Source organism: Struthio camelus, chromosome 2 (genome assembly GCF_040807025.1).
Source record: "Struthio camelus isolate bStrCam1 chromosome 2, bStrCam1.hap1, whole genome shotgun sequence".
Classification (NCBI taxonomy): domain Eukaryota; kingdom Metazoa; phylum Chordata; class Aves; order Struthioniformes; family Struthionidae; genus Struthio; species Struthio camelus.
Genome location: NC_090943.1, coordinates 44,351,699 through 44,373,543, shown reverse-complemented (window position 1 = coordinate 44,373,543; position 21,845 = coordinate 44,351,699). Strand labels below are relative to the sequence as shown.

The following is a 21,845-nucleotide window of genomic DNA, read 5'->3' as shown; positions in this document are numbered from 1 at the left end:
TCAGTTGGCTTTTTGTGATCTTTTGTGATAAAGAAAACTGTAGTCACTTTGCTCAGTTAGTCTACTGGTGGACCTCTGAACATCAGAGCCTCCTGCAGGGACTACAAAAGTAGGCTAAAGTAAATTCTAGGATGATGGTGAACCTGCCTGGAAGACTGAAGTGATTGGCATCTTCTGGTAACTTTAACAATTATTTCCCTAATTGTTTCTTTCTAACTGGAGAGCTCTGTGAGGGATTTCGGAAACCTAAAAGTAATTTTTAATAGAATGAATTCAATTTTGCTGGGTAACAAAATATGTATAAGAAGAAGAGTAGTGCCCTTGTCCCTACATACACATAACATCAGTTCAAAGAGCTAGGGAGAATATGTTGTTTATATAGGAATTATGTGGAGTGCCCCTCAATGCCTTTTTTCTTCATGTCTACGAGGTAGGTGCTAAATCATTTGGAAAGAGCTTATTTTAGCTATTTGGGTGTATTCCTTATAGGGACCAAAACCATATTTGGGTTAATAGTGGGATATGTTGCAGTATTTAAAACCTTGCAGTATCTGCTAAACAACATGCAGGAAAAAAAAAGATGAAATAATAATGAGTGAAATGAGAGGGAACCCTTTTATGTGTGCTACCCTGTGCAGTCAAAAATTTTCAAAGTCTGGTAAAGGAGGAAATTTTCATATTCATCTTCTCTGCTGTCTAATCAATTTGGCAGTATTAGTTTTCTGTAGTTCCACTGGAGTCAGTGGTGATATATGGAGCCTTTTCTAAGGAAACTCATGAACAGCATCAGTAGCAAAGTGCCTTGAAAAAAAAGACTTTTCAGTAGGGTTTTTTAGTGTTAGTTTCAGTATTTATGAAAATGATTCATAAGGAGTTCTGAAAAAGACTGAACTTGCAAAAAGATTTATGATTTCTCTTATCTGAATTGAGACGATTATGTTAAATAACTTGTTGAAGTTATGGAGCCTTTTGTCACAGTGTGGACGGTTCTCTGCTTACTTAGACTCAAATGTATTGATGAGCTTTTGAGGTAGTCTATTAGAATCCAGCTAGAGTGCATCCAAACAATATAGTTTTTACTGGAAAGCGGTATATACTTAAAAATATGACATATCTGAATATTGTTTAAAAAAAAAAAAAAAAAAACCTGTCTTCCTTTTCTGTAGAGCACTTCCCCTCCATCTGAAGTAATACAGCCATTAAGCATGAAAGCAGTGTAGACACTTAACAGAAAATGTGACTTTTTAAACTGAATCTAAGGAGCCCACATGAAATTCTTTGCCAAGGTGTCAGAGGAACATAAAGCACGAAGTCTCCTGCAGGGGCCCCTGAATGGCAGGTGCCTCACTTATCCAGGGTACTTTTGATCACGCTCGGGTGAAGGTTGTCTCCACTTGGATAGAAGCCTGATCATCTGAAGAGGGAGAGAAGCTTCCTGCTACTTGATGGGAGAGCAGTAATGGGCCCTTCTTTCTCTAGGACATGGTCCTCTTGGCCAGCTGTCTTTTGAGATCGTCAAGCTAGGCAGGCCGAGGGCCCCGTGAGAACATACAGTGGGAGGTGCTCATGACCCTCATTGTAGGTTGCCTGTTATCAACAACAAGATCAGATAAGGAAAACTTAGGCAAACCATTCCTTTAAGTGTGGTGTTTTTTTTTTTTTTTCTGAGAGACATTAAACTTGACAAAGTCAGCTTTCATTCTTCTTTTAAAAGTACGTAGGATGAGTTAAATATGCTTCAAAGCAGCATGTGCTATGAGTGTTTCTAGCACAGAAATACTTTGCTTCAAAAGCTGTGGATCTTGTCACAAGTTCAGACTTTAAGTCTTCTTCAGACTTGGCTCTGTACCTGCTTTGTGGTTAAAACAAGGTGTCCTGTAGGATATTCCCTTCCCTGCCCAGAGAAGCATTCTGATCCTGTAAACTTTGTGCTATGGACTACTGTAGTATTGGGATAGGTGAGTAATAAAGAATCGGAGATATAATATGTCCTCAGTTGCACTCTGGCTAGTTTCAGTGGGTGTTTTGCCTGAGAAAGGTAAGAAGGATTAGGCTCGTGCTGTAATAAATCTCATTCAATCCTATTGAAACCCTGAGTAGCATCCAGTGATACAGTAACTACTGCTTCTCTCACTTGATTCCTGTAATGTATGCAAAACCTCTCTTAAGTTCTCTCTAGTGGATGACCCAGGCCTAAAGCCAGGTTGGTAAGTGTGAAGTAATCTGGTGCCGATGCATGCTTTAATAGCTGATTATCAGAAAGGGTTGTAGAATATCGAATGCATGAATTTTTATATATTTTGCTGAGTAATAAAAAAAATTCCTCTTCCTTTATAGGGTGTACATCTGCAGATACTCAGCTGAGGTAAATCAGACATTGTAAATCTCAGCTCAGATGAGCCGATTCATAAAAACAAGATCTCATGCCTTTTCTCAAAATGAATGTTTAATCTAATGATTTTCTGTGCTTCAGGAGTGTCTCCTTATAAGCTTACTTGTTCTGTTTCTGGGACAGGCTCATTTTACCGATCTCATAAAATACCAGGTAAACATGCTCAAAGTTAAGGAAAGAGGCAGTTTTATTATTCACTTAAGCTTTGTTTGCCTTGGATTAACAGATCTACAGCCATTCTTTGAAGACCCCTCTGCCTCCCCAGGCAAGTGGTATTTTTGCTGTAGAGCCGAAAATTTGTATCTTCAACCATTGCGTTGATCATATGCTTTGAGGTCAAGTTTTTATTTAATTTAGCCTTGAGAAAGAGGAACAAGTTCTGTTCTTGTTTTCCCTTCATCTGTGAAATTCTAACCATATTGACTGATGGCTAGTGAAGTGTATACAACGTGCTAGAGGCTGAGATGCTTTACTTATGACTCAGCATGGTTTTCTTTGTGTTTCAACAAAAATTGATAATAATTGCCAGATTTCATTAGATTTGGCTTTTTGTTTTCCGTTTTATGCTGTGTGTTATGCTCATGTAGAAAATGAAATGAGATAAAGTGTGATTCTGTTCTTGCATATCTTAGTGGGAAAAATTCCCATTTATTTCAAAGTTACCGGAGTCCAATTCCCCATTTTAATACTGATGCCCATAAATAGTTCTCTTCAGTTACAAAGGACTGAACAAAACTCTCAAAAACCTGAAAGGTTAGTTACATTAATATTTTTTTTGAAAGCCTCAGAATTTATCAGTTGTTCTGAGTCATCGTGTTGGAACTTCTTCTGAATAGTTTTAAAGCTCATTTGTTTTTCACGGGTCACGATGTCCATTGGTAAGCTATTGGTAAATGTGTCATTTGGAACGGATTAGTTGAAGGAGGTATTTCATGAAATGGCTTGATGTTGTCATTCTTCCACATCTGCCATTGACCCTTCCTGTTTTGGGATGGAGCAGAAGCTAGTTTCTTTAGGGGAAAAAACCCACCTTGCAGTCTGGGACAGTTTCTGAATGTGCATCTTGCAATGCAAATGCTATCTTATAGTAAAAATGATCAAGTGTCAAATAAAAGTAAAAGGACTACAAATAGCGATCATAAAATGCCATTTGCATTGAAAATAAACCTATAAAGCATGCCTGCTCCGCCTGCAGTTCAGGTACTGAGTCAACTGGATACATTGTTTGTATTGATATTCCCAAAGCATTTGAAATATTTGTTCAGGAAACCATGGCTAGTTAAGATAGATAAACAAATAAATATCTCAGTTCCAGCATGTGGAGAATGATTAAAAGAATGGCAATTCATTTCGATTATATAACAGAACAATAGTTTTTATGTGTTAATTGAAAGGGAACTGAAATAATTTCAGAAAGTACTTATTACCAAATGGATCTTTGATACAGTTTTCTTTACTCTTTTCAGAGAAAGAACTGAAAATGAAGCTCTGATAAGGTAAGACTTCTTTATTCCACTTTACTAAAATGTTAAGGTTAGTTACAGATAATTTTAACAAATATGCTCAGCATTCTGAAGTAGATCCTGGATAGTATGGGTCAGTATGTTAAAACACAATGTAAAAAGGAAAAGAGACACTATCACAGGAATGAGTGTAATTAATAATATTTGACTATTTTTTTATTGCTACTAAGTTATTTTTTCCTTTATGACAAAAATTGATCAAAATAAGTAACTGTATAGATTTGGAAACTTGTTTTGCTTCTGAAGAATCTAGAGAGAATTATTTTTTTCAACAGACGTTATAATTTTCATTACTCAGGCAATTAAAATGTTTACTTAAAAGAAATTTTTTGCAGTTTGAAAATGAAATATGAGAGTATATGCTGATTAAAATAAGTGACTGATTCGTGACCCAGAAAATTTTTGGTTTTTTGAGATGTGGCAATGAGCGTTTATGAAGTACAGAGTTAAATAAATCTCTTTTCCTAGAGAAGGATACTCTCCTTATAATGAATGTCTTTTCTTCTTCTGTGTAACGTGAGTCAGGTTACATTCTGGAAATAGGTTTTGTATGCTTTTGCTAGGTAAGCAAAAAGGAAAAAAAGGTCTTTCTATGTGTTACTATCTAGAAGAGGAATATGATGGTTTTTTATCTTTCTGTTTCTGTGGTCACTTAGTGAAGATGCAGAGATTTATGTGCTGTGATGATACAGAAAACTGTACACTTACAACTTTAAGCAGCAATGTCAAGTCACACATAACGAGGTGTATGATGGCAAGTTGTTCTGACAGGCAGCTGCAGTATGAACTTGTTCAGAGCATAACAGAAATATCCATTTACTTTTCAGTCCCCCTTGTTTCAGGTAATAGTTTTAATAGCCATTCCTGGTGTATTGGGAAGGGAGATGTTGTTAGTTACTGTTTTCTTTTCCTCCTATATTTGCCTGTTTTGTTTTTTATCGGCAGTTAAACTAAAAGCTTTCAGAGTTGTTAGCTGGATTCATTGTATCTGTGTCAAGTCAAACTTCTTCCAAATAGAAGTGTTGTTAAAAGGAAGTGTTTTTAAACTTGTGGACATCTTAAACCAATAAAAGTTGATACATCTTCGTAAAGTGTGGCCCTGATTTGCAGAAGGATGTCCTTGGAAGAGGGAGACTAAGAAAAAAATCAGTTAAGCTATGCAAAATGTAAACTGTTTGAAACCACAAGTGACTAGAAATGTGAAATATTAATGAAAAAACCAGAAGTGTTGTGAAAAAATAATGAGGTGTCATACAACGTTATTTGTTGTGGAAAATTTTAAAGCGGTGCTATAAATGTAAATAGCAGGCACTAGCTTTGGATTTTCTTGCTCTGTATTAGTAAGCGGAGAGTATGTGTGTGTGCATGTGCATGTAGTTGCAGGCACAAAGGTGTGTGCATATATAATATATCTCAGAGACACAGCAGGATGCTACTGTTTTGCACCAAATCTGTGCAGAGGACTGAGAGACCTTCTAGAATAGGCAGTCGGTTAAAGAACTTTATAATGTGTTGAGAATCTCATGGGTAGTGCAGGGATATAGTAAATGCCAGAAGAAATTCTAGTTCTGAGCAGTCTTTGTGCACTGATCTCATCAGCTTCCATGATCCAGTGAGGACGCAAGCCCCCCGCCTGTCTCCTGACCAGGAGTCAGCCATACAAGAACTGGGCAGATGTTGCAAAAACGAATTACGTTTTCTCTGCTTTTAGTTGATCACCTAACACAAGAGAACCTAGGTGGTGCCTCTGAATGCTACAGTCATATAAATGTCTAAGTAATATGACTAAGTAGTATAGCACGACAGCAGTAGTGGAAACTTGCACGTTCTGTTTCCGAGAGTCACAACTGGAAGTAGTTTAGGGTACATATTGCTCACTCCTGGATTTCTGCCTTGGCAGTGCTTGCGAAAGTACTGGTTCATTCTGGTAACGGGACTTTTATGCGATTTTGACGTCAATAGTATAAAACCACCTGCCAGAGGCCATTGGTTTCTTTGTGTGCTAACTAGAGTATTTGGTAAATTCAAGCCCAAACCAGATTGGTAGTTATCAATTAAGTTAAAAATGAAAATCTCCAAACTGGCGTGCTATTTCTCTGAAATTTCCAGGTCTTACAAATGGGTTACTGCTAGGAAAGCCAGAAAAACTCGTTAAAGAGCATCTTTAATGTCTCCTCCTTATATTTGAATTGACTTTGCACTTCAAGTGTACATAGCCAAAATCTATCTGCAGTACCACCAGCAGCTGCTGTACGTTAGATTCGGGAATCTCTGTTTTGATTTGCCAAGGAGGCAAACTATTTATCTCAAGTAAGAAAATGTTCAGGTGTGATGTGGTTAAGTATCTAAAAATATCTACGTAGGGAGATAGAACAGGGCTTCAACAGACAAAAACACAGCGAGATAAGCAAGACAAGTTCACATTGGAAATACAGTACCATAGGGGTAATTAACCATTGGAAACACTTAGAAAGGAATGTGGTAGATCACTTAGAGTAATTAAATCAAGATTAGATCTCTCTGAAATATCTTCTAGTAGAGTTACAAGTTCTTGTGCTTTGTAAAGAAATTACTGCGTGAGGTATTGTATATTATGGCCTGTGCCAGGCAGGAAGTCAGACCAGATTATCATAATAGTTCCTTCAGGCCTTTTAAGAGCCTTTGTTCGTGGATATGTGGATTTATGTGGTACAGGCAGGCACCAAATTTCCAAAATCACAACTGCAGGAGGTCACTCTTGTTTTAACGGTGACTTACCAAGATCCATTGAAAGACTGAAAAGTCTTTGAGCAGGTCCTTGAAGAAACTTAGTGGTAGGTATAATGCCACTGATTTTGCAGGCTTCGCTTGCTGTACTAATAGATAGTAGTAATGAGACAATTTCTGTTAAAATTTGATCAGTCCACGCACACATTTTTCTGCATAAATGTTCTAACACTTGTCCTGACTTGCTTAGTAGTAGCTTGCATTTTTATAAATTATTACTTTTCAGTGACCTTAATATGTAATCTTTATTGACTCTCCTCTGTGATATAATTAAAATTCTGAATGACATCAGATTTTTTCAATTATTCTGTGAGCACAATGCCATCTTTAGCATAGGACTTCATGTAGTCAAATGCTATATCTGAAATTCCTATCTACATGAGTAGAAAAGGTAGGATAAATTTTTAGCACATTATAATTTAAAATAATTGCTTTCCCCAAAACTGGGAAAGAAACAACTTGTATGTTTGCTGTGGGACCTCTCTGGGATACTGACAGAATGTGAAGGACACTGGTCGTTTAGCTCTTATTGCTAGAGGGGAGAGCGTCCTTGTTTTACTGGCTAAGATATAGCGGATCCTTTAATAGAAAATATGGAAAACTGGTTGATCAAAAAAGTAGTTTTATATACTGTTAAGAAGAAACATGAAACACTATTGAACAAGAATAGCCCTGACTCCTTTCTGTTATTCTGGTAAGCTCATTATTAATTTTAACATCTGAAACTAATCAGGAGTTACTGTGCAAAATCTTGAAAACGGAAAAATCCATCAAACTGAGATCAGATTTATGACATCCTACTGTACCTATATAACACAGCATCTACCGCAGGAATTCAGAATGTAACTCCACAGTAGTAACGGCAGCAGCAATGGCTGAGAGTCTGCATTGGCCTCATGCACACGTAAAGAGGTTGTTCAGGAGAGAATGTTCATCCCTAATCCTGGCCGTTTTAAAAAAAAACTATGAAAAAGCTATGCTGTAAAACCTTCTGAAACCAGAGCTATATGGGGGGGGGGGGGGGGGAATTCCCGGGGGAGCTGAGGCGTGTCAGAAGATTTTTTTTTTGTTCATGTTCCAAAATATATGATATCTGACTTGCTGATAGACTCTAGGCACTCTATACCCATCTTGCCATTCCTGTACTCTGACTGTCTGAGCTGCTCTACCTTCCTGGAATACCCATCCCAAAACATACGTACAGATTATTATATAATGTATTATAGATGTACAGATCACACAAATGTCAATATATAATTTCTGATACTTTAGATGTCAGTTTGGTAAAGGTTGACCTTGACACCTGCAGTTTAAACTAGAATTAGGAAAATTATTAGACTAAAAAACTAGAAGAATAAAAACAGGGAAGAGAAATACCATCGTAAGGAGGATGAGATAAAATAAGTCTGTGCCTCTGTGCATAGAGGTCGCAGCTGCTTTCATGGACAACCGAGTGAAAGAGAGAGGTTAAGGAGGGCAAGAGCCTGGAAAAGGATAAAAATAGTGAGTTAATGTTGCTAGTAGATATGGAGTATGGTGAAGCAGAAAGGAGAAAAGACTTCTGTTAGGAATCAAACAAGTTTGGCTAGTTGCTGTGCAATAACGCTTATTTGCAACCTTTTTTTACTACAAAGTTTCTTACCTACAATCTGTCCTGTAAATACTTGTTACGTACCTAGGGTTTTCACAGATTCATGATAGTCGTAGTGCTAGCTGTGGAGAATGTTTCAAAACAAACTTTAGGATGTCTTTATTTCACATATTTCTGCGACCACAGTGTCACTCTTAATGGATACCTCAGTTCTGAAAGGAGCGCTTTTCTTTTCATGCCACGGAAGAAAATTGCTGTCTCCATTAGCAAATGCGTTTGAAGCATCCAGTTGCTGCTGCTTTCTTCTATGGGAAAGTTCATGTCTAAGTGATTTACTGTGGGGGAAATAGCCTTCCATACCACAGAGGAAACTCCTCTGCTGGGCAGTTACTAGTTTTGAGCTTCACTGAGAGCTTCAGGGGCATCTCTTTCAGTGCAAGCCATGCTGTAAAAGCACTCCAGAGGGCAACAAGGAGGAGCTGCCCTGTGGTCTGGGCAGTTCTCTTGACTCGTTTCAAATGCACTGCTAGTCCAGAAATTTTTATCTATACTGAAGAGCAGTGCTTGCATCAAAAGCTTGGTTTGGCTGTGTTTACAAGCTATTGACTCTTGTTTCCTGTGCTTTGTTTACTTAATAACCTTTATACAAGAATCTACAGTTTTGTCTGGGTAGCTTACGGTTCTTGTACAAGAAATAAATATGCCTTTTTTTTTTTTTTTCCCCCAATTCACACGCTAGATTAGGGCATAGTTCAGGGTGAAGAAATACTCTGATGCTTATACTGTACTTAAAACGCCTGCTCAAATACGAGTTAAGCATGCTGTGCTCACTGTTACATAATCCTGCAAAAAGTGTTGATTCAGGGAAATTGTAATGCGGCGAGAGAACCAGATCATCTGGAATGTTCTCCCTTGCTTAATGGAAATATGGCTCTTTGTGACCAGTACATTTGAAAAATAGCGGATTGTGTATATATACTCGTTGACTGAGGCCAACTTGAATGTCATGATGATGTTAAAATCCCAGGGCATCTGGGTCCTGGTGTTTGTTACACTTCAGGCCCCGGGGGGACAGATGTGGCTTCGGGAGCAGCAGACCGGTACATGTTGCTGCTACCAGGAGGGATTTGCATCCGGACGGTGTTTTATTTTGAGTAATCTTTAGAATACTGCTTCTGAAAAATTGCTAGGTTAGCCAGACAGATAAATTCCTGCCAGCAGGACAGACAGCCGTTCATTTGAATAAATCTGCTTCGTTTTGCTGCGTGAGCCATCCTGCTGAACGGAGTGGGCTCCTAAAACATAATTTTGGTGAAGAGAGACAGGTAGGAGGAAATGCACTGTGCCATAAATTCTGGTCATCTTGTGGCATCATCGAAATGGTCGCGTCTCGTGGACGTGGTGGAAGGGTTAGTTGCCAAACTAATTCTTCTGCCTTTGTCAGTTTGCACAGCGGCCCCTCTATTTCAGCCCCGAGGCATCCTGCTCACTGCAGAGTTCAGGAGATTACTGCACCCTGCTACTAGCACTAGCCAGAGCCTTCCCATGAAACATACAGTCGTGTGAAAGTGGGTGAGAATGTGGCTCATGCTATGAAATGCTTGTTCTAATGTACACCTAATTACAGACGTATGGCTAAGAAGGTAAATTAGAGGTTGGGAAAGCCAGCGTTCACTCATGGGATCATTAGCCCCATTTTCTGTAAGCAACGCGTGCCCTTTCTCTGCCCCTTTTTTAAGGGTCTGAGACTGCAGAGAAAGCCTGTCTAGAAGCTGCGGATCTAAATGGTGTTGGCTAGATTTGCTTTTAGGTCATTTTCATTCAGCAGCATCCCCAGAGCAAGCTTTGGTTCTGTTGTTTCAGCTTCCTCGTCCGTGGCTTGAATCCAATGCTCCTTCTTTAATTGCATCCTATATACACTTGTCCTTTGAGTCGCGCAGCCCTCCCCCTCTCCAAGTTTAGGATCTCTCTCAGTTGTTTGCGCTGTTGTGTGGGAGACTCGGTGTGAATTATTTAATTTTGTGAATTGAGGTAAACAGACAGTAGAAACGTACGCTGCAGCACAGAATGTTCTCTAATCACTTATTTGACAAGTGCAGTTTAATTATTTAGCATATCTTGTAAAAGTAATGAAGTCCTAGTAACATGAGACTTAACACTCTGCTATTAAATTTTCCCTAAGAGGTGGGAAAAGACTGCTGTATTTTTGTGTGCAAATTGAGAGTGTGTGCAAACTAATGAGATTCGGCTAAGGACACGTGAAAGGGGCTGGAACCTTTCAGTGCTTCTTAATAGTTTCGCTAATAGGTAGTAAAACCAAAAGCATCCCACAATTAGACAAGATTCTGCCTGTGTTGGCAAACCAGAAGATACTGTCTGATGCCTTGCCAAAATCAAAACAAAGTTTTCTTGGCCCACCTGTATTTTTATTGAATGCTTAACTTAGTAAGAGGAAAAGCTGTAAGTCGCAGCCTTACTGCAGAGGTATCATTCAAAATAATTTTCTGTAGCATGATAGATTTCATGTTTCTACAAAATAAATATTTAATCAGCATCGATATTTTTAGTTCCCTCAGGCAGTGAGAGATGGTGAAGTTCTAACTTTTTTTCAAGTAAGTGCTAAATAAGTATTATGCAATATAGCAGGAAGTTCCAAGTAAAATGCCTGTATATCCCAGAGTTTTTAAAAGGAACTTTAGGTACACAGCCAGAACTGATGGCTAATTTTGGTTACTGACAGAGAAACAGTGCATTTTAAGTTAAAAAGCAACCTCCCCCAAAAGAAAAAGAACCCCAAGAGATCAACATAAACCAAACTGCAAGCCAGCATGCCTTTTTGATTGATTTGGGTTGTATAATAAACCAGATCATTTAAAAAAGAAAAGAAAGGAGAAAAAAAAGATATATATTGTTGGGGGAAAAAAGGATACATAGCCTCAAATGCTTTTCTTTCCAGTTGCAAAGCTGCCTCATCATGTCAGTTCAATCTGTGAAGTGGAAGGTCTAGTGACCTTTGATAGTCACACTTAACGAGTTAGTTTCTAATTCCTCAATCTTACGTGATATACTGAGCTCTGTATTTAGAGGCTTCGCTTGCATAATCCGTAAGGATACTGTGCAGAGGGAGAATTTCTAATCCGAGCTGTTCTGCGATGAGCAGCAGCAGCAGAATTTGGCCCTGTGAGGGCACAAGCTCTCAGGGGGCTGCTGGGTGCTGATGAATGTGGAGCGCGGTCAGGTGGGTCACAAGCTACTTTCTACAAAAGCTTCAACTTCCATGATCTTCATGAAACAGAATAATAGACGAGGATTTATATCTGTTCTTATTCCTCCTTTGTATTTACTTGGGATGACTGTTTTTACTTGGGATCATTTTGTTTGCAGTCTACTACTGTGTTTTTCCTCCAAATGTGTATCTGAACTACAGACTCAGGGTCCTTATGCTGTATTCCCTTTCTGTTCATCTGCAGAATGATAAATTATAATATATTCAAGAATCACTAGGAGTTCTTCCCATATAACATGATGGGTGGGTCTGTATTTGTAATGAATCAGTCTTGAGACAGTCATCATGTTTGCATTTAGGAAAACTTTGAAGACACATCTGTTCATTAATGTTGTCTCTTGATCTGTTGGAAACTCATTCCCTTCCTTCTAGCCATTAGCGTCTTTCACTTCCCTGTAGCCAATCAATTTAAAAGCTAATCATACCTTTTTTTGATTTAATAATCACAGGGGAAAAAAAGGGGGGGGTAAAATAATAAAATTACAGAGGGGGAAATTGAACATTGTAAACTTACACTTTAGGTTCCTGTGTGCATCATAGAAAGCCACCCAGAAAAGAAATAAAATGTTTGCCACATTTGACTGTCACCACAGAAGGAAGAACTGAATTTTTGCTGAGTATTGGAGAATCAGGTTAAAGCATATCTTGGTCCTTTAGTTACATGTGTAGTACTGAGAGAGAGTCCTACTGAGCGGTTTTGACAAGTTTTGAGATCCCTGACTTTGTTTATACTAATGTGCTAACCATATATACCATTAGTCTTCTCTCTAATTGGGGCTGATTCAGAGACCCTGGTCTCTGACAATGGCTGAGTGGATTTGTAAGGACATACAGGATAGTACAAAATTCAGTGTAGACTCATCAGTGTAGAGCCACTTACGTGCAAATGTAGTAACAGAACCAACCCATCAAGATTTCCTCATAAGTAGCCACAATGCAGATGCACATTAGTCCTTACTTTCTTGAGATATAGGAAGTTCTACTTTTCTGGCAAAAACTCCATTGCTGAAGATCAGTTGGAAATCACTGAGATTTATGGGAAGAGCTCCAACTCAGCTGGCAGCAAAAGATAAGTGAAAATGGTAAGGAGTGCTGCTTTTTCTAGGCAGCCAGTCCTCTACACCTGCTGGAATGGGAACAAAGCAGGCTGACCTTGACGGATTCCCATTTTGCTTGAGCAGATTCGACATTCTGTGTTTTCAAAGGTTGTTTGAAGGTAAAACTTTCATATGTATAAAGATTCAGAGGTCGAACAAGATACACTGTGAAATGTATTAACAAACATAATTCTGTTTAAATTTTATTATTCCCTGCTTCCTTGAGATAGAATTAAAGTAGAACCTGGACGGATTCTTTATTCTTATGGAATTCTAAAAATTGGTTCCAACTGGCGTAGTAGAATACTCGTTTTATGAGAGCATTTTAGATCCTCTTAACTTTTTCTGTTTTCCTTAGAATGTCCATGCAGTTTGCTTAAGCTAATTCTTAAATTAAGTGGAAATTGAACAAACAGAAGCTATTTGAAGCTTCAGAATGACTGTACGCTCACATTTGTGTTATCAGATAGACAGCTGACCAGAAAACAGACCTTAGTGGCTATTCAGAATTTCAGCTTTTCTTTGAGATCAGCAGCTTTTCCCCCTTGTCTTATGCATCATTTTATATGATTTAACTGAAATCCTGAGAAGAGAGAGGAAAATGAACCATGAGCATGAAGAAATGTGCAAGCACAGATTAAGAGCAAGGTTTCGTGTAGGAGAACGGAGGAAGCAGTGCTTGTAATAACAGCGGTCTCTATGGATCAGTTAGTGCTACTTGGGATAGTAAATTGGCATATAGGAAATACTGGATTAACCGGAAAAGAATGGATGTCAGGAAAGATGAGATTTATTGGATTGGAAGTGTCTTCCTCAAGGACTGCAAGTGGCATAAATTTCCAAAAGAAAGTATCCCTATTCTTTTGGAATTGGAAACTTTACGGAATTGGAAACTTTACGGAATAAATACTAGAAAACGTAACAACAAAATCTGCACTGCTAGAGATATGCACTGCCTGAGCAACAGCCTTTTATACCTCTGTTTTCTGACTTGCCTGAGGCAACTGCATGAGTCTGATTCAAACTTTGGATAAAATCATAAGGAATTTTTTTTTCCTCTCTCTGTCTATCGCTCTTTCTCTTTCTCTCTCTCTCTCTCTCTTTCTCCCCCCCCCCCCCCCCCCCCCGGCCAAGTGTTATACTGCAGTTTGGCTCTGTCCACATAGGCTGGAGCAAGCTGTGTTGTAACTTGCTTTAGCCGTCACTGAATTTAACAGCTTTTGGCTTTGTAGGTAATGCCTTAGGAGAGCTCTTGCTCATCTGTTCCCTGAGCCAAAGAAAAGCTCCTCCAGTTGCTTTCCCAGTGTTTTCTCTGGCTAGAACACATAGTCACCAATTGTTAGGTGAAGATATATTATCTTGAATTATCTTGTATTTTTTATTTTCTGTTTGTCCAGTTGACATGTTTTGAGACATCCACTTTGACTAGAATGGTGAAGGGCCCTTCCAAAGTAGGTTTTTTCTTTACTCTGCCCCCCCCATATGATTAAATTCTTTCACTGATGGGGAAAAAAGCTTTTCCTTTATGTAAATAAACTAGTTGAATGCTGAGGTAGTCAGTCGCATATCCCTGTTAAATGTATTTCCTCAATATTATTTCTTAACAAAAGGATTTATCTTTGGAATCTTGTTCAGGAGCTCTTTTATACAGGTTTCATAGCCCTTCCTTATTAGCTGTTAAGAAGCCACTGTTTCTACTGTTGCTAGAAATAAGGCTACTGGCAACTTCTTAAATAGGATGTCAATAAACTTTTGAATTATATTTTGCAAGTACAAATCACTTGCAGATATTTATTTATCTATTAAATTTCAACTTCCACTTCAGGTTAGATGAGACATAAACAATTATGTAGCACCTCTGGCAAAGAATTAGTCTAAAAAGCAAGTCAAAGCAACACTGGCAAATCAGAGGAGGATTTCTAAGGTTTTAGAAGGAGCAGTGAAAGCTTACACCTCGCTTCATGAATTTTATATCAAGTATGGAATTAATGATGTAGGCTTTTACTCTAATATATCCTTTTTTTTTTTTTTTTTTTTTCTCTAATATATCTTTTTTAAAATATTTATGATAGCACTGGTCAGGGTCAGGAACTGTACCTTGTTCTGCACCATTAAGGGAAAGAATGACTCTAATTCAAAGGCAACTAAAAGATTCCTGTTTTTTGCCATGGTCTGTGGATCTAAATCCATGTGGTACTTTGCAACAGCGGTCACACATAAACCTGATCTGCTGGAAAGGTGTTAATAGATTTTTCTCTAACTAGCTCAGGTAAGGCTAATGCAGTTAGGTGAGGTGTAAGACTTGCTGTACCTCAAAGCTGACTAGTAATACGCTGTCGAGTCTCAGGGACATTTCCTGGCAAGAAACGTCTAGCAGTTTCAGATTTCGTGGTGGTTTTGTGATGATTTGAAGAAGAAAACCTTCGAACTAATTCTCACTTATGTTCTAAAGCCATTTTAGACAGAGGTCTGCTTAGGTCAGTAGGCCAGAATGCAGCAACATACTTGGGCAGCCTAGCAGGGGAAATATATACTGGGCTGTGTACTTGGCCTGCTTCTTTCTAGAGAAATCACTATGGAAATTATGAGAGAAAATTAATTAATTATCAATTTTATAGTGTTTATAGTGGATCAGTGTTCCAAAATCTTAACAGCAGTGTAAGAGGGTTCATGGCTTTCATGAACTATAGATCTGCAGGAACAACTGGATTATTCAGCCCAGCCTTGACAGTCCTTTGAACTTGGCATAAACTGTCCATTTGTGTCTTTGAAAATCTCCCCTATTATTTACAATTTAATTTGATGCCTAGATCCTTATTTATGTGAAAACACTCAGTATACTCTTTCTAGTTGTGTCTGTGTGATTTTATAGCAGCTTTGCTGGATTTGAAATTTTGGAGACAAACAAAGCATTCTGGGCACTGGGCTGTCCTGCATTTCCTTGCTTGTTTGTTTTTTTTAATCTAAGCCTTGCATTGACAGTGCAACTGATAGACTTTACATTTTTAAAACAAAGTGTTACTTTTAGTATATAATAAAAAGGTTCAGATGACACATTACTTTGTACCCCCTTTCTTGCCTATCCGCCTGTCCTTTGAATATCAGTCCTTATTATTTGTCTTACAAAATCTATATCCTTTTAAGGGGAAAAAACAACAAAGTGCAGTTTAGATTGTAAGATGCTACTCCCTTAATCTGGTTTGAGTCCTTGCTTGATGGGAATAATCAAGTGCTGGTTTTAATGCTTTTATCTGCAAAAGGTAACGTTGTTAAGTTATTAAATTACACTTTCTTTCAAGCCATGTGTTTCTGCAATCATTTGCAATTTTTGCAGAAATCTCCAATAATATATTCTGTATCAGAGGTTCATGTAAACTTATTTTTCTCCTATTTCACATTACCTAGCCTCCTACCAGAAAATGTAGGCTACGCAAACTGGGCTTTATTGATCTCTGACATAAAATTCCTACTACTTTCACTTTCTTCTGTTTATGTATGGGTCCTTTTTTCCTTAAGTTCTAGTAAAACTTCATTTACAAGTGTTCCTGTTCTTTACAGTGGCTACCAGCTTTTCCTTTCACTGTTTTTGACGTAATTTTTCTTGCAATTTGCAAGACCTATTTGCAGTTATCAGTGGATTAAACTTATTGTAGCAAAAGGGTATGAAGGAGGTTTCCTACCTTTCTTTGATCGCAACTGAAACCTTTCACCTAGGTGAGCTTGGTTTAGGCTGGGTAGATAACTGCCTTTCAGATGTGGCCAACAGTATAAAAACTCAGTGGCTGGAGGAAGCCAGCACTTTAAGAAAACTGGGAGTGTGGATGAGTTTTGTCTGGGCTGTTTTTTTCCTTAAAGGCAGAGACAAGGAAGTTGTGTGTGCACTGATGCAGCACTGAATGAAGGATAGCAGAGAAGACACTAAGGCGGGATGCAGGAACAGAAGGAGATTTACTTACTTGAATGTTACCTGATAGGATCTATTTTTATATGGAAATATCACCTGGCAAAACTCAGGAGAGAGAATATCCAAGTCCTATAGATGCAGCTAGAGGCAGGGAACTGAAGACACAATGGGAGAGAAAAAGCACTCTAGCTGGCCAGACTGCACAGCTGTATATGGAAATAACAGCCGGAAGGGTGAGGTCTAGGAGAAAGCCGACCACAGAGGTGTGTGGCTAAAATGACAGCACAATGGTGGACACTAATTGGTGGGAGAGAAATCAAGTGAAAGACAAGTTTGTTATAACAGAGAACTCAGAGGAGAAAAAGGCAGAAAGAGATGACAGCAAGGAAGAAAAGTGGCACCAGAACAAAGGAAGTATGGAGATAGCTATAGACTGAAGAGGATTCAATCTAGCTATAGATTGAAGAGGAACAAGGATGATGATAAAAAACTAGGGGGAGAGAATATTCAGACGATAGTTGGGCTGCAGGAGGGGAAAAAGAAACAAACAACGAAGATCTGAGATTCCTACCAATACGAGGAGGAGGCAGACGTGTGTGCCTGAAGCCTCCTTTTCCTTAGGTGGAAAGACAAATCTGTTAGCAGAGCTTAGCTAGAGAAAAGAATGGTGTTTTGTTTTCCAGGAGCGAAGAAACCCCAAACAGACATAAAGCTGGAAAAGATCCTGAAGAAGAAACTTCAAACAAAGATCTCAGTATCCCTGCTGGAACAAAAGGCAGATTAATATGCCAAGCTAGAGAACAGCTCTCAAAGAAGCTGAAGCTGTTGTGGTATCAGTAGAATTGTTTTGATCCCTAAGAAGGAAGGTGAAAGAGTGACAAGCAATTGAAGATCGAGAAATAGCTATAAAGACCTTAGGGTCATTCGGAGATTAAGAGGCCTTCACACAAGGGCCATGTCTGTACTAGTAAATTAAATGGTGCTAGAAAGCTTCCCCCCCCCGAAATCAATCTCTACTGTTATCTATCCCTGGCATAGCACTGGCTTATATCTACCAGAATTCACCTGAATTGTTTCCGAATAAAGTTTGAGAGTTATCCTGGGACTGCTCCCAGTAAGCAGCTTGGAGTCAGCCACCCTGTTTTGGAGGGAAAGAGAGTTAAAGACGACAGCACCTTTCTGTGCTCAGCAGTCCTGGGCATGCTTATTTTGCTAGCAGAAACATAGCTGTACATGCAATCCCTTGGCAGCTTCGGACACTGCCTGTCCTGGGTGCAAGCTATGACAGCCAGTAAAATCATATTTATGATTTCATATTTTATATTTATGAAATATAATTTCTTCTTAAAGGAGTTACTGAGCTGAGATGTGGAGAGGCTATCTCAGGTTTAGTTTTAGTGCAGCATGAGGCCACTGTAGAAGATATGGTTATAAAAAAAGAAGCTTGGATCAAGTACTCATTTAATTGTTTCTGTTCAAATTTAATACAAGCGTAAGAAAAAAAAGGCCCATAAATAAAGCTCTTTCTTGCAGAAGGGCAGGCCATGAAATTAAGAAAACATGTTAGTGAGGTTAGTAAGTAGCAAGGTTGGCTGGACTAAAAAGCCTAGACATTTACAAGCAGAGAGAATATGTTTAAGAACATCAGAAGTTTGTATTAAAAACTAAGGAAAGCTGCAAACCTAACTGGGTAAGTAGCCATCACTGTAATGTGATCCATTGAAAGATAAATATGAACATAGAATGGAAAAGGATGAAGTGAATGGAATAGGATAAGGTGAAGATAGTGGGGCTGTGGAAATTCTGCAGTCACAGAAAAACAGACAAAATGAAATCTCGTGTGTTGCAGTTTATGTAATTCTGGGCACTGAAGTCAAGACAGATAGATTCCTACTGTAGCAGGGGCAGAAAGGAATTTTTAAGAGCCTCTATCTTAGCTGAATAGATTGGAGAGCTTGGCTTGTTTAGCCCAGCAAAATAAAACTGAGAGATGATAAGATAGCTCTTAATAAATACAACAGGGAGAGGACTGCTAGAGAAGAAAACTGCCTAATTAAGCAAAACTGTGTTGACGCATTAACAAAGCTAAGAGTAACAAATTTCTGTTTTAACAGAAAGCAGTCACTCTGCTAGTTTCAGAAACTCTGAAACTAAGTTAAATTAGCCAGATTATTAGGGAAGCAGCATACATCTCCATTGGAATTTCCTAAATGGATTCATAAATGCAGTCTGTTCATAACCAGAAGCAAAGACGGTGCTCTCTGAGGAACTTCAGGGACACACGAGAGGAACTGCACTTTCCTTTCGAATGTCTTCATTTCTAAAGAGCCAAATGCGATGTCTTCGGACTGGAATGTACACGGTACTTCAGTGGTTGTCTTCTAGCATATAATCAATCTTTCACCAGTCATCCCACTCATGCAGATCCTTTCTGCTTCAACTTAGTTCGTTAGATTTGCTCTATAATGAGTTGGTTTTGTATAAGTTCTTAATGGCCTTGCTATCCCAGGTGCTATGCAGGTGTCCTGAATGACGTCAGGTGTTCGGCTCTCGGAGGAAAAAAAAAAAAAAAAAAAGCCCACAGTATAGTGAGCTCTTCTGAAAGACTACATCTCCAGGGATAGTAAGTTGTGTCAGTGTTGAGTTTTTTCAGTGTAATGTGTTGCTGGAGCAGAATTTCATGAAGAGCATTCAAAATGTGGATCAGTGTAAGGTTGTGAAGTGTTTTGTTTGTGTGTGGCTGAACTTGAATGTGAGGTGATAATAATAACCCCAAATTCTGGCAGAAATAAATTTTAATGTATTTTTTGTTGTTGTTGGCCTTTACATGTTTCTATAAATACTGTGCAGCTGAATGAATACCAGGCTGATTAATGTGGAAGCCTGCCTGTCAGTGTTTCAGAAGGAAAGCTTTAAAATATAAATAGCCTTAAAATTATAAATAGTCAGATCTCCATACTGTATTTATCACTGACCACTTTCTTTTTCCTTCCATTGCTTCTCTCATTTTATTTTTAGTGATGCTTACTTAAAATAGTTCTCTGCTTTCCTGTTGGCGATTAGATGGCCGCTTTGGAATCCAAGTAACTTTTAAGCCAGATGATGTTAAGAAAGCGCTCGTTCCTTGAGCAACGTTGAGTTTTAAGTCTTGTCTATCCAGGCCTTCTTTAGTAAAGCTAATCATACACAAAATGAAACGCATCTCATCCCAACTTTGTCCGTTCAGTTGGCTTCACACACACATTCTTGAACTAGTTTCAGAATGTGGCTGATTGTGGCTGATTGTTCAGCACCTCTTTTTTTTTTTAATGATGGTGTTATTTCACATCCCTCTCATAAGCTTGAGGTTGATTTTAACTAAATTGCTGGAATTAATATTCTGTGCATATTTTCATATGTTGGCAGCCGCAGCATTTTTTGTTAATTCCACAATTTCTAGAATACACATGTGTTTGTGTTTACCTGAGATTTCTTGTCGAGTTCATGTCATCTAAACAGTTTAAAATGTTGATGGTTCATAGGCCTTAGTTTGACTTCATTGCTACAAATGCAGTCTACTGGCCACTAACCCTTTGTGCTGTTAAATCTTTTTTCTGTGTGTGTGTATGTGTCTTAATAAATATGTAATGTTAAGGTAGGGGTAAATCCAGCAAGAGCCACACTGCTGTTTGGTCAGGCTTGCAGGCCAAAGCTAATCTTCCAACAGTACTTATTCATACAGACAGCTAATGCATCCCTCTGTTTTTTGGGTTTTTTTTTTTTTTTTTTTTACCTCCTAAACTATCTGTTCAGATTCAAGAAAGGTAAATAAGTCTCAGGAGGGGCAGGTGGTTATTTGTGCACTGCTTGAACCATTGCTGTGGTTCCAGGAAGGCTGCCTCATTCTGAAACTGCTCATCCCTACTCACTTGTTGAGACTTTACGAGGATGGGAATGTCGCCACTGTACAAGACAGCATGTTTGAGAAGAGCAAGAGAAAGGGAGAAGGAAGGAAAGAGGAGAACGGGATGTAAGACAGGAAGAAAGGTCAAAAAGCTGCTAGTAACTCTTTGCTGTGTTTATAGCCTTGAAACCACTAGCTGCCTATCCCAGTGCGTTCAGAAGTACTGGGATTTCGCACACCCTGCAAACAGCAGGCTGATCAGCATGTCTGCTGGTGGACCTCCTGGGGAAACAATCCCACCAGTTTTAGTACAAGCTCTCACAGGGCCATGTGTGCCTGAAGGGTTTCCACAGCATTTCTGCCTCAAAACAGCAGGGCAAGGTGAGAGTCACATGGGACCTTCACACAGGAGCAGTGTTTACTGGAGTAGCGCAACATGGTCAGCCTAGTAGCTAGGACTGAGGATCTGTCTGCAGTGATCTTAGAGAGGGAGTTTTGGAGGGGCATGGCAGGGGGGGAATGCAGGGGCTGGGGGGCGTACAGCGGGGCATGGGGTCCCTGGAGCCCGGTGGTACTTGGTGTGCTGCTTGTAGCCCTGCTGCACAGTCTTGGGGCTTAGATACTGACAATCCGCAGTAGCTCCTCATAGGCATGAGACTAACTGTAGGGTCATCTGGGTTCCTCAGAGGGGATGCTTTGAAGGTGGCTTCTGGGATCACGGGGGCCTAAGGTTCCCACAGGAGCATCTACTGAGCGCCATGGCTGCAAGGGGACTATGACTGAGCAGTGCAGTTATTAAGGCAGATAAGGTATCTCTCATTCCACGCTTTGGTGTCAGCCTTTACTAAAATGCTGCTGTGGGAAGGAGAAGGAAGGAAGCAAGGTGGGAAGTCTTGCCATCTTGTAAGCATGGCAGAGAGCTAGGAAGCAACTGGGCTGCTCTGTGCCTGCACTGACCACAGCAACAGGCTCCCTGTCACTTTGGTAGCCGCAGCAGTGATTCCCTCTCATACCGAGAGAGAGAAATTACTTCTATCACATCATCTCATCCTGCAGCCAAGAGGCATCTGTATGGATGAAAGACCTGGGCCCACTGCTCACTTCAGTCATGCCAAGGCAAGCAAAAGCTCGTGGGTGGTGTTGGTAGCATACCAGGAACAGTGGATCTGGGAGTTAAAAGCCGTTAGGAAGAGAGCTGACGTTGCTGTCCCTGAGAAGGGTTGTCTCTGCCTGAGCCTTGGCTACTGTAGCCGCCCCGGTGAGGCCACTTGTACCGTGAACTTCTCGCAGCTGCGGCAAGGCAGAGAAAGGAGCAGGAAAGTGTTCTGCGGCCGCATGTGAAAGGTGCAGGACGCGTTGCCTTGAGTCACTTAAGAAGTCCCTGAAATAGCCACCTGCTGCTC

At 39.4% G+C, this 21,845-nt stretch overlaps 1 protein-coding gene across 16 annotated transcripts in view; it reads left to right on the top strand.

Moving 5' to 3' along the window:
- The window catches only part of THRB (thyroid hormone receptor beta), a 173,591-nt gene that overhangs the window by 42,124 nt on the left and 109,622 nt on the right, over nucleotides 1-21,845 (top strand). For 14 of the 16 annotated variants that reach the window (XM_068935438.1, XM_068935444.1, XM_068935435.1 and 11 more), the window contains one exon: nucleotides 3,859-3,888. The gene's annotated coding sequence lies outside the window, so the exon portion shown is untranslated. Of the gene's footprint in view, nucleotides 1-2,337; nucleotides 2,366-3,858; nucleotides 3,889-21,845 lie in introns of those variants that run through there. The other 2 variants (XM_068935442.1, XM_009687947.2) reach the window with 1 other exon arrangement.